At 41.4% G+C, this 9,403-nt stretch overlaps 1 non-coding gene across 1 annotated transcript; it reads left to right on the forward strand.

The window, feature by feature from the left end:
* The first annotated feature begins 2,939 nt into the window (after nucleotides 1-2,939).
* Nucleotides 2,940-3,071, forward strand: LOC112861887 (small nucleolar RNA SNORA1). Its single transcript, XR_003223762.1, has one exon. It is a non-coding gene; the product is annotated as a small nucleolar RNA SNORA1 (small nucleolar RNA).
* The last annotated feature ends 6,332 nt before the right edge of the window (nucleotides 3,072-9,403 follow it).

Raw genomic sequence — 9,403 nt, forward strand, 5'->3', positions numbered from 1 at the left:
ATGCTGATGACGAACTGTACGGAGAATAGTATTAAAAAGGTGTTCGGGGACTTTTCATCTCCCACCCTATGAAATTTTGAGTCATGTATGTGATCTGTGTGGGAAGAATACTAAAGAGGAGGTTGAACTCTTTATAGCCGAATACAGCCTTAAATCTGCTTGTATAGCATCCACTGACAGAAGTAATAGTTGTGCCTCAGACTCATGGGTTGCATTTGGCCCTGGGGGCATTACTGCCCTTGGAATGCATGAGTGGTTCCCGTTAGCATCGCTGGAACGCAGTACTCCCTATGTAGCCACAGAAGGGAACTTGAAACCCACCGTTATTTCTAACTTCTGACATTTATGCGCAAACATTTACTGCTGAATTTAACTTAATATATTTCAGGTAAGTGAAAATGGTGCTTAATATAGTCTTTAGAATGACTTTCAGGTGTTTTCGACTAAAAATGTATCCAGAACTACTTTCTTACAGAAACGCAAGTAAGGCTTGTGATGATTGGCCTTCGACACTTATTTCTTAATCTCAGCAGTATCCGAGCGAGTGAGGGACATTTGACTGACCATAGGGCCACCTCTATTACTCATTGTACTCCGGAAGCTCTTGGTGAATGTTTACAATCACGGGACATAGTATTTCTATTTGTACTTCAAGTCCAACGCTTCTCCAAAAGTCTGATGTGACAACCAATAGAGAAGACTTGCTCTGTTAGTAAACATGAAGTGTGTGCTCTAAGGGTCTGTGGTAGCATCGAATGTGAGTGAATGTCATTCATTAACGGGAAGAACTGCCACATTCGGGGGGGCGGGGGTGGGGGGTAGTAGGGAGAATGATTTTCAATCTTAAAAGTGTAAACTATAGAATCTACTGTAGTACATTTCAGCATCTAGAAGTTTTACTTTTATAAAGATGGTGTCTGGAAGATGTTGCTAATGTATTTTCCTTCAACACGGGGAACAAACTTTTTAAGTATATTAATAAATATTCCTGTATGGTTAGTTTTTAACAATTTTTTAAAATAAACTTTATGGATATGACAAATATTTTATAAGTGTTTTATTAAGTGCTTTGACAGGCCTTTTAATTGTTCATATATGCTAATACATAGAGCATAATTTTATCCAAATTCAGTTGAAACTCCGCATAGACTACTGATTGCTCATTCCTTTAAATGGTATCTTACGTGAAAGTTCTATTATAACCAACACTAGAAACAAGCTATTGATGCCTTAAATTATCTGCAAACAAAGAAGTAACTGCATAGTTACTCCGAAGCCAGTTGCTGGAAGTTGTCATTTGTTCTAAGTTTACACTTATAAAAATTTTTAAAGATTATATTTTTTTTATATGTTGACCACCCAAAAAAATTTACTGAATGAGTAATCGCTCTATAGTGCTTCCTGCTGCCAGGTTTAGTTTACCATCCAACGAGCCCCTATTCTCACAGCAAAGGAGCTATGTCCTGTTCATCTTTCACGTATCAGGCACTTCAAGTTTATATAAAAATGGAGAGAACATTTCTGGAGCACTTGTAATAATGACTGGGGTCTGGGTTTATGTATCTCATAACCCTCTGAAGGAAGTACTAGCAACTTAATTAACCAGATAAATAAGACAAGATGTAAGTCCAACAGCGAGTAAACGGTAAATTTGAACCACGCATTTAATACCAATACGAGGGTACTTGTACTACCAAGTGCTTTGAAAATACATAGGAGAGGGGCGCCGGGGTGGCTCAGTCGGTTGAGCGTCCGACTTCGGCTCAGGTCACGATCTCACGGTCTGCGAGTTCGAGCCCCGCGTCGGGCTCTGGGCTGATGGCTCAGAGCCTGGAGCCTGCTTCCGATTCTGTGTCTCCCTCTCTCTGACCCTCCCCCGTTCATGCTCTGTCTCTGTCTCAAAAATAAATAAACGTTAAAAAAAAAAAATTTGAAGAAAAAAAAAAAAATACATAGGAGAGGGGCGCCTGGGTGGCTCAGTCGGTTGAGCGTCCGACTTCGGCTCAGGTCACGATCTCACAGCCCATGAGTTCGAGCCCCGCGTCGGGCTCTGGGCTGATGGCTCAGAGCCTGGAGCCTGCTTCCGATTCTGTGTCTCCCTCTCTCTGACCCTCCCCCGTTCATGCTCTGTCTCTGTCTCAAAAATAAATAAACGTTAAAAAAAAAAATTTGAAAAAAAAAAAAAATACATAGGAGAGGGGCGCCGGGGTGGCTCAGTGGGTTAGGCATTGACTCTTGAGTTCAGCTCAGACCAAGATCTCACAGTTCGTGAGTTTGAGCCCCGTGTCAGGCTCTGCGCCTGCTTGAGATTTTCTCTCTCTCTTCTCTGCCCTTCCCCCACTCGTGCTCCTTCTCTGACTCTCTCTCTCAAAATAAATAAAATTTCAAAAAACTATTTAGGAGAGAAGGTGAGTACCTTTCTGCCTGAGGGAGTCCAGAAAGCCTTCTTAGTGACCTAAAAAGTCTTAGGATGAGTAAGAAATAACATCCCTCATGGAGGCCCAGTGTGACAGACTAGGACAACAATATCATCCTGTAACTGGATGGAGTTTGAATGAAGTTTGTAGTTTGGGAGACTCGAAAAAGCAAGGGGCCTGATTGTAAACCATGCTAAGGGCTTGGGCCTTTGTTAGAGGTCAGCAGTTTGAAATAGAAAGCACTTTGCAAAAAATCACTTAGGCTGCAGCACGCAGGTTGGATTAGAGGTAGAACACTGGATGGTTTTTACAGAAATCTAAAAACGAAGATGATGAAGATCTGCATTATGGAAAGGGATTAATGTGCCCTTGAACGTAGGGAAATGTACCTCTTCATTCTCTTTCCATAAAGCCCCACAGTCTCTGTGGGATTTGCAAACACTGTAAATTCATATAATCGGTTAACAATTTTAAGCCTTACCACTTGACTTGGTGAATCTAGTCAAGACTTTATTCCCTCCAAGCCTCATCCTAGATGAGAACGGGCATTGTTGTTTGCGGTGTCCACAGATTGTTAGTGTGGCTACATTGAGGCACAGGTTACGCTCCCATCACAAGTGTATTGCAGGGGTGACGGTGAGACCTGTACCATTTCTTGTAGGCTCATGAGTTCAAAGTGGATGGAACAAGACTTTTCAATATTAGAAACAATTAAGGAATAATATCTTTTACATCACTTGAAAAAATAAAAATCAATGAACTTTCTAGAATTTAACTTCTAGGGCCCTACAGCCAATTGCTTGAAGAAATTGGATTCCAAAGATTACTGGTGGGGACTTTGTGACATATGTCCATATTCAAGTGGAGATCAAAGAAGTCCAACTGAAAGAATTATGGACTGACTGACCATGACAACTGTGGGTTGAGCCAAAGTTGTTTTTAAAAAGGGCTACCTGGGGGCGCCTGGGTGGCACAGTTGGTTAAGCATCTGACTCTTGGTTTCGGCCCAGGTCATGATCTCGGAATCATGAGATTGAGCCCTGGGTCAGGGTCTGTGGTGAGTGTGGAGCCTGCTTGGGCTCCTCTTCCTCTTTCTCGGCATCCCCTCTGCTCGTACTCACTCCCTGTCCCTCTCTCTCAAAAAATAATAAATAAAATAATACAAAGGGCTACCTTGAAGATTACGACAGACCTTGGAGGAACTAAGGCGATTGGTAGTAGGAGGAATCACATGTGAAATTCCTTAAAGTAAAATTTATTGACTTAAAAAGACTTCAAATCAAATTTAATGCGCCTTTGTTGTTCCTAAAGATGACACAAGACTAGTAAACAAATGTCCCATTTGGGTCAGTTAAGAGATAAAATATTGGGCAACACTGGCAAGTCAGTTGCGAAAGAAGATCAAAATTAAAGTATTCCCAGGTCCTTGTATTCAGGAGGGGCATTTTGATACTAAGTAAATATTTACATTTCTAATTTAATTTATATCTGGTAAAAGTTTTATAGTATGAGTTAAAAGCCATTGGTGTTTTTATTTATTATTTTTTTTTTAACATTTATTTTTGAGACAGAGAGCATGAACGGGGGAGGGGCAGAGAGAGGGAGACACAGAATCCACAGCAGGCTCCAGGCTCTGAGCCATCAGCCCAGAGCCCTACGCGGGGCTCGAACTCACAGACCGCGAGATCATGACCCGAGTCAAAGTCGGACGCTTAACCGACTGAGCCACCCAAGCGCCCCGCCATTGGTGTTTTTAACTCCTAATCGATACAGAGGGAAAGTGGAGGAAGATAAAACACCAAGAACAAGGCACAGAAAAGTGGAAGAAACCAGCACATGGTGAGATGTCATACTGTATGTTGGTTTCACAACACTTGGAAATGGAAAGGAGGCGGGAGGCTCAGAAGGCTTTTTAGCCTCATTCTACTGCATAGACTCTTCCAAGAGAATATGAGGAAACGTTCCTCAACTCACTCTTACAGACCAATTTAATACTAAAACTCAGACAAGCGTAGTATGAGAAAGAAAAAATGCAAGTCAGGGGTGCCTGGGTGGCTCAGTCAGTTGAGCGTCCGACTTCGGCTCAGGTCATGGTCTGGTGGTCTGCGAGTTCGAGCCCTGCGTCGGGCTCTCTGCTGACAGCTCGGAGCTTGAAGCCTGCTTCGGATTCTCTGTCTCCCTCTCTCTGCCCCTCCCCTGCTCATGCTCTGTCTCTGTCTCTCTGTCATAAGTAAACATTAAAAAAATTTTTTTAAAGAAAAAAATGCAAGTCAACTTTACTCAAGAAAATAGTGAAATGTAAAATATTAGCACAAATTTATTCCTAAGAAATGATACACCATAATCAAGTTGGATTTGCGCCAGGGGTAAGGGATAGATTTATTAGCAGTAAAGCAAAGATAAAATTAAATGTTCAGTCATCACTAACAAATGGAGAGAAACCATTTTCTCAGTCTATAAAAAATGGTTAATGAAACTCAATCACAATAATGGTTAAAAAACATACACTTAGCAAACCAGGAAAAGAAGGAAGCTTTATCAGGTAAGGAAATCTATAAAAATAAAGCACACATTATTCATAACTGGAATTTTATAAAAATCCCTTTAAAATCAGAGACTGGTCAAGTAAAACGCAATTCAGCATTGTACTACACACTCTAATGTGCTAAGGTACAAAAAAGAAATAAAACATAATTGGAAAAGAAGATATAAAGCTTAGTGAGATTTAAAAATATATATTCAAAAGTCAGTTGCATTTTCAAATATGAGGGACAGCAAAAAATGCCATTCAAACAAAGGGAAACGCCAAGCAATGGAATACTACTCAGCACTGAAAAAAGGAGGTTATCAGGCTATTAAAAGACACAGTGGAACTTTTAATGTATAATACTAAGTGAAAAGCCAATCTGAAAAAGCTTCCCTATGATTCTACCTAAGTGACATTCTGGAAAAGGAAAAGAAAACCATGGACAGAGTGGAAAGGTCAGTGGTGGCTAGAGTTTGCGGGGGGTGGGGGGGCAGGGAAGGATGCAGAGGTGGAGGGAAGAGGATTTTTTAGGGCAGTGAAAGTAGTCTGTATGATACTATAGTGATGGATGACATCCTCCTGATAGTATACATTTTTGCAAACTCGCAGAATGTACATCAAGAGTGAATCCTAATGCAAACTCTAATGAGTACGGAGAATTTTTTTTAACTATATGACAATCATTAAAGAGAAACTATTTAAATGGAGGATCCACAATCATCATGGTTACAAATAATACATACTCTTCTCAAGACCATGAAGAACCTGCTCTACCAAACACCAAGACTTATTGGGCCTTAGAATCTAAGACAATGAATAATTCATTGGAGATAATCAAAATGATAGTGGAATATAATAAGGAAACCATGAAAACCCACTCGTAGGGAACTAATTTATAACTGGCATGGAAGATCAGTTAGATATTTGACTATTTGTTTATCAGGTGCTGTGATAACTGGTTATTTCTGTGAAAGAAAATTAAAATGGATCCCTACACTATGCCATGCCCAAAAAGCAACTCTAGGTAGATTAAAGACTTAAAGTCAAAAAGAACAAATAACTCTTAAAGCTTTCAAAGAAAATATAGGAGGAGCACCTGGGTGGCTCAGTCGGTTGAGCATCCGACTTTGGCTCAGGTCGTGATCTCACAGTCTGTGGGTTCGAGCCCCGCGTTGGGCTCTGTGCTGACAGCTCAGAGCCTGGAGCCTGCTTTGGATTCTGTGTGTGTCTTTCTCTCTCTCTGTTCTCCCCTGCTCACGCTCTGTCTCTCTCTCAAATAAATAAACATTAAAAATGTAAAAAATAATAAAACATAAGAGCATATCCTTAAGACCATAGAAAGGGAAGGATTTTTAAATAAGGTGTACCAAGCACTAAATATATTGAAGCTTCCTATATTTGATATCATAGGCATCATTAAAAAGGTGAAAAGATAAGCCACAATGGGGAGAATTATATTTACCACTCATGTAACTATCAAGAATCAATATACATGTTGATATATATTGATATCTATATATGTATATAGAAAGGGGATGAAGCTTAGGAAGAATACTCAAATAGCTTTAATGGTGTTGGTTATGTTCTAGTTCTGAGGTTGGGTAGTATATTTATTGCCCCTTTTATTCAATAAATACACGCACACATTATATACATACACACATTGTATATATTATTCCACATGCATCATCAAAATTTCTATAACAAAAATATTTAATAGAATGCTTTCTAATGGGTAGAATATTTCTTTGGTGGGGGGAGTATATTTGGGTAGAGATATTTCATCAGCTGATAGTTGAAAATACTTATTATTCTGGAGAGAAGTCTAGGCCAGATTGGCAATTTGGGGAGTTCTCGCTACATAAATATCCATACGGATCTGCAGACTTCCTTCGTTATTTAGAGATGTGGAAATTCAAGAATTGTATACATGAGAATGAATAAAATAGAATGGATGATATATACTGGTGAAAAGTTAATGAAATCAGAGCACTTCATCGTTTAAAGAAAAGGGAACATTTTCCTAAGGGAGTAGGAAATGTCCTGGAATGTGTTTGTGCATCTTAGCAAGAAACGATGGTGGGTGACCAGTGGTGGGAGAGCATTCCTGAAACCTGAAGTTTGGGGAAGGAGACAGGTCTACGGCTAGAAGGAGTTGTTTCAAGATAGCGTTTGTGCTCTACGATGAACAGTCAAGGAAAATGAAATATACATATTTAGGGACATCTTGCATTTCAGGAGCTGGAATGGAATTAGGGCTTCTAAACATATAGCTGTCTGAAAACAAACAAACAAGTAAACAAACAAAAACCAAACAACTGTCCTCATTCAGGACTTTGCCCTAGTTCGGTACTTGACAGAATGAAAATGTAGAAACACACGGGAAAATGCCCATTGGGAGTACATTCCAGCAATTCCTGACCCGCTTCATTCCCCCACCTTCACCACTCCCCCACGATGGAGGGGAGAAAATTCCAGTAACGGGGCCCACGACGGTTTATACTTGAGACAAGAGAGGAGGAAACCTAGAAAAGGATTCCGTGTTTCATTCATCCCCGGAGGCCTGCTTGTTCCTTGCTTGGTGAAATCAGTCTTGCTTTCTAGGCTGAGATACTTACAACGTTTTGCAGGAAGACGAAAAACAGTTGCTTAGTCATCTTCCACAGGGATGTATGTGTCGCAAGCACGCTGCGGGCTCCCGCCAGCCGCCACCAGGGAACAATTATTCCTCCTGTTGTTTTGAGCGTTGCGCCTGCGTGATGGGCAGCGCTGGCGTTAAGTGCTATTTGGCGAATAGTAAGGGCGGTATTTAGAAATGACCTGAAGTCGTACTTTCCATTTTGCAGCATGACTGTGGAGGGTCGTCCGATTCGAAGGGCAAGGGGCTCCCTGTGCCAGGCAAGGAGAGTCCGTGACCGAGTCGCAAGAAATGATGGAAACAGGAAGTTTTCCTGTTGCTCTTTTCCATGAGAGGTTAGTCCCAAAGTGACGATGACGCAGTGATTAAGCAGAGGCCAGGAAGAAACAGAGTGGAATGCACGGATTCACAGAGCCAGAGCCGGGAACCCGGGGGCGGACCCCCAGTTTTCAAATTTGCAGCAAGTTGGAGAAGCCTTAGGCAAGCGAGAGGTGGGGAGTGCTTTGATTCACCTAATCAATCCCTACTCAAGCATACATTTGCTGGAAGCAAGGATGAAAGAGTACTGTGAAGGTTAGCCCAACATCCTCATTTCAGAAAGAGAACTGACTTCTGAGAAATGCAGCTCAGCTGTCATCGACGGTAATAACAGTCACCATTTATTAATGGTATTAATCCAATGGTAATTATTTGATAACATAATGAGTATTTTACACGGAACATTTCATATACTTCTCATGCAGACAACTCTGATAGAGACCATTATCAAACCCATTTTACAGATTAAAACAAAACAGAACATGAAGGCGGGGGGGGGGGGGGGGGGTTGGTAAATGAATTACCCAGTGTCACATGATCAGTTTGTAGGAGAGCCAAGACTTCTTCATACCCAGGCGGTGCGAGCCCAGGGCCTGCTTTCTTACCCACTGTGCCTCTGGCATGATTTCCACATCAAGCCATAACCAAGGATGTACGGGCACAATGCAGAGAAAAGTATTCTACAGCAGACACACGAACTCTGTGCACACGTATCTGTTTTAATCTGAGTTTCTGGTCCCTGGCCTCCTTTCCCAAAGTTCTAATATTCCATATTAATTCTTATAATTACAAACTGTGTGTGACAGTTTTTGGCTATTACTGTAATTTGAGTTTGTAGAGGAGGCAATTAAGAGTATCGAGTAGTTGGCAAAAGTACCCCACAATCTGGGAGAAGACAATAGCTAGATAGCTGGGGAAGAAAGACCGGAAAAGACAGGATGACCTGGGAAAGATCCGAGTTTGTTCTTTATCGCTTTGTTTTCACACCTGGGAAACAAAATATTGTTTGGAATATTGATATAAGAAAGATGAATATCGGGGTGCCTGGGTGGCTCAGTCGGTTGAGTGTCCGATTTCGGCTCAGGTCACGATCTCGCGGTCCGTGAGTTCGAGCCCCGCGTCGGGCTCTGTGCTGATGGCTCAGAGCCTGGAGCCTGCTTCCGATTGTGTGTCTCCCTCTCTCTCTGCCCTCCCCTGCTCACACTCTGTCTCTCTCTCTCTCTCTCTCTCTCTCTCAAAAATAAATAAAACATTAAAAAAAAAAAAAGATGAACATCATTAAAGTAGAAGATTGGCTCTTTCTGTAGTGGAGGAAGACCTACACTGTCCTTGACCGTAAGTGGTATGATGAAAGGAGCACTCCCGAAACAGGAGCCTGGGGACCTGAATTCGAGAAACAGGGTTGCCATTTGTGAGCTGTTATTGTTGACAAATTAGTTATTCATTCATTCTACATGTATCTGTTGGGCATCAGCTACGTGCCTGGGCTGTTCTAATGCTGCA

Source organism: Puma concolor, chromosome A1, assembly GCF_028749965.1.
Source record: "Puma concolor isolate L17-30 chromosome A1, mPumCon1.1.hap2, whole genome shotgun sequence".
In the NCBI taxonomy this organism is placed as follows: domain Eukaryota; kingdom Metazoa; phylum Chordata; class Mammalia; order Carnivora; family Felidae; genus Puma; species Puma concolor.